Below are 4,390 nucleotides of genomic sequence, written 5' to 3' on the forward strand. Positions count from 1 at the left end.
ATAACAGCAATAACAATACATAATAATAACTTATTCTATACCATAGTCTAAATGGATTTAGTCTATTTATATAATGAATGAAGGAGCAGTTAAAAGGAATAAAGAAAAAAGTAAGGCTTAATTCATGTCACATTCTGAAACTAAATTCAATACATTGTCTCTTATCCTACCTTGTTTTTGATCTCCTTAAATTTCTGTTAAATCAATATATAATTATTTAATTATAGCCTCATACAAAGAGAGCGAGAGCAACAGACTTCACTATTGGGTTTTTGCCTAATTTAATTATGAGTGTTAAGTTTCAAATCAGAAAAACAAAACCTAAAATATATCTCAACATGATAATGAGAAAATTGAAAGAGGGGAAAAAGAGTTTGTATTAGAGTTCTCTAGAGGGACAGAACTAATAGGATAGATAGGTATATAAAGGGGAGTTTATTAAGTATTAACTCACATGATCTCAAGGTCCCACAATAGGCCATCTGCAAGCTAAGGAGCAAGGAAAGTCAGCCCGAGTCCCAAAACTGAAGAACTTGGAGTACAATGTTCTCCCAGCATGAGAGAAAGATGTAGGCCGGGAGGCTAGATCAGTCTCGTTTTTAACATTTTTCTGCCTGATTTATATTCGCTGGCAGCTGATTAGATTGTGCCCACCAGATTAAAGGTGGGTCTTCCTTCCCCAACCCATTGACCCAAATGTTAATCTCCTTTGGCATCACCCTCACAGACACAAGCAGGGACAATACTTTTCATCCTTCAATCCAATCAAATTGACACTCCGTATTAACCATCACAAGTTTACGCCTTGTCAACTTGAACCCATACACATCTCCTGAGATCATACATAATCTTCAAATAAAGACAATAATAAGGTAATAATTATGCCTAACATAATACAACTATAATTTGTACAACCGGGAACACATCAGTCCCTAACCCAAATACTATTACATAAAGTTAACAGTACTTAAATGCTGAAATGAAATCAATAAATCTTAGGTCACATAATAAAGAAAAAAAGAAAAGAAAAAAATTTTTAGTATAAGTGTATACATGCACAAACATATTTTTTAACAAAAGAAGAATAAAATACTCATGACAATTACAGTCCTCATTTCTGCAGCTAGTCACATGGTTATAGCTGGTATTGATGACTACCTTCTTCTGGTACCCATTCTGTATTCCCTTTGCCTTCAGCAAACACCTCAGCAGGTCGTGTTTTTTTTTTTCTGGTGGAGTGACCCAAATCTTCATTCCTGAAGGGTCTGGGCCATTTGTAGTCCTACCTGGATTGGGTTGTTGTAGTTTCCCATTGACCTTAATCACAGGGCATGGTAATACACTAGAAGTGATGGTGAGTGGTGCCATGTCCACTTCCACCCCTTGATTCCTGGACCCATGAACCCTGTCTATGGGAGATACAGTACCATATATTGGATGCTGATTCAGAGCATACAAGGCCTTCCAGAGAACTTTGCCCCGGCCCTGCAAAGTATTGTCATCTAGTTGGCATTGTAATTGTGACTTCAAAAGGCCATTCCACCATTCTGTCAATCCAGCTGTTTCAGGATGATGGAGGAAAATGGTAAGACCAGTGAATTCCATGAGCATGAGCCCACTGCCTCACTACTTTAACTGTAAAGTGAGTGCCTTGGTCAGAGGCGACACTGTGTGGAATACCATGATGGTGGATAAGGCATTCCGTGAGTCAACAGATGGTAGTCTTGGCAGAAGCATTGTGTGCAGGATAGGCAAACCCATATCCAGCGTAAGTGTCTATTTAGGCGAGGACAAACCTCTGCCCTTTCAATGATGGAAGAGGTCCAACATAATCAACCTGCCACCAGGTAGCTGGCTGATCACCCCAAGGAATGGTGCCATATTGAGGACTCAGTGTTCGTTTCTGCTGCTGAAAAACAGGGCACTCAGCAGTGGCCATAGTCAAGTCAGCCTTTGTGGGTTGAAGTCCATGTTGCTGAGACCATGCATAACCTCCCTCCTTGCCACCATGGCCACTTCCTTCATGAACCCATTGGGCGATGACAGGGGTGGCTGGGGAAAGAGGCTGAGTGGTGTCCACAGAACGGGTCATCCCATCCTATCCACCTGATTATTAAAATCTTCCTCTACTGAGGTCACCTGTTGGTGAGCACTCACATGGGATACAAATATCTTCACAGTTTTTGACCACTTGGAAAGATCTATCCACATACCTCTTCCCCAAATTTCTTTGTCACCAATTTATCAATCATGCTTCTTTTAAGTTCCTGACCATCCAGCCAAACCATTAGCTACTGCCCATGAACCAGTATATAATTGCACATCTGGCCATTTCTCCATCCATGCAAAGTGTACAACCAGGTGCACTGCTCGAAGTTCTGCCCACTGGAAAGATTTTCCTTCACTGCTGTCCTTCAGAGATGTCCTACAAAGGGACTGTAGTGCTGCAGCTGTCCACTTTCTGCATATTGTGCAGAACCATGTGTGAACCAGGCCCTTCCTAGTCTTCTCTTCCTCTGTCAACTGATCATAGGGAACTCCTCATGAGGCCATTGGTGCAGGCTGGGGGAAAGAAGGCAGGGTGGCAGAAGTGGAGACCATGGACATTTGAGACACTTCCTCATGTAACTTACTCATGCCTTCAGGACCTGCTTGAGTTTGATCACATATATACTACTTCCATTTGAGATGGAATGCTGCTGTGCATGACCCACTTTATGGCTAGGTGGGTCAGAAAGCACCTAGTTCATGATAGGCAGTTCAGGTCGCACGGTAACTTGATGACCCATAGTCAAACGTTCAGTTTCTACCAAAGCCCAGTAACAGGCCAAGAGCTGTCTTTTAAAAGGAGACTAGTTATCCGTAGAAGATGGCAGGGTCTTGCTCCAAAATCCTATAGGCCTCCACTGTGATTCACCTATGGGAGCCTGCCAAAGGCTCCAAACAACATCCCCATCTGCCATTGACACCTGAAGCGCCATTGGATCTGCTGGGTCATATGGCCCAAGTGACAGAGTAGCTTGCACAGCAATCTGGATCTGTTGCAGAGCCTTCTCCTGTTCTGGATCCTACTCAAAATTGGTAGCCTTTAAGGTCATTCAATAAATGGGCCAGAGTAACACACTCAAATGAGGAAAGTGTTGCCTCCAAAATCCAAATATGCTCACTATGTGTTATGCCTCTTTCTTGGTTGTAGGAGGGGCTGAATGGAACAACTTACCCTTCATCTTAGAAGGAATATCTCAATAGGCCCCACACCACTGAACCCCTATAAATTTTACTGAGGTAGAAGTTCCCTGAATTTTAGTCAGATTTGTTTTCTATCCCCTGGCACACAAATGTCTTACCAATAAGTTCAGTGTGCTTGCTAATTCTTGCTTACTGAATCCAATCAGCATAATGTCATCAAGGTAATGGACCAGTGCAATTTCTTGTGGAAGCAAAAAGTGATCAAGGTCTCTCTGAATAAGATTATAACACAAAGTCGGAGACTTGATATACCCCTGAGGTAGGATAGTAAAGGGATATTGTTGGCCTTGCCAGCTAAAGGCAAATTGCTTCTGATGGGCCTATGGACAGAAATGAAGAAAAAGGCATTTGCCAAGTCAATGGCTGCATACCAGGTACCAGGAGATGTGTTAATTTGCTTAAGAAATGAAACCACAACTGGTACAGCAGCTGCATTTGGAGTCACCACTTGGTAAAGCTTACAATAATCCATGGTCATCCTCCAAGATCCATTTGTCTTCTGCACAGGCCAAATGGGATAATCAAATGGAGATGTGGTGGGAATTACCACCTCTTTATCTGTCAAGTTCTTGATGGTGGCACTAATCTCCACAATCCCTCCAGGGATATAATATTGTTTTTGACTTACTATTTATCTAGGTAGATACAGCTCTAATGGCTTCCATTTGGCATTTCCCACCATACTAGCCCTCATCCCACCAGTCAGGAAGCCATTGTGGGGGTTCTGCCAGCTGCTAAGTATGTCTATGCCAATTATGCATTCTGGCACTGGGAAAATAACCACAGGATGAATCCAGGGACCCACTGGACCCACTGTAAGTCAGACCTGAGCTAAAACTCTATTAAGTACCTGACCTCCATAAGCCCCTACTTTGACTGGAGGACCACAATGATGTTTTGGGTCCCCTGGAATCAACAACAGCTCAGGGCCAGTGTCCAGTAATCCCTAAAGTGGCTGATCATTTCCTTTTCCCCAGTGTACCGTTACCCTGGTAAAAGGCTGAAGGTATCCTGGGGGAAGGATGGGAGAAATATTAACAGCATAATTTGTCAGTAGTGTAGTGGGGTCCTTCCTCAAGGGGACCCTGCCTCCCTTTCAGACTATTCTGATGCTGCTTTGTCTCTGCTGTCCATTATAGTA

The sequence above is a fragment of the Symphalangus syndactylus genome, chromosome 4 (assembly GCF_028878055.3).
Source record: "Symphalangus syndactylus isolate Jambi chromosome 4, NHGRI_mSymSyn1-v2.1_pri, whole genome shotgun sequence".
Classification (NCBI taxonomy): Eukaryota; Metazoa; Chordata; class Mammalia; order Primates; family Hylobatidae; genus Symphalangus; species Symphalangus syndactylus.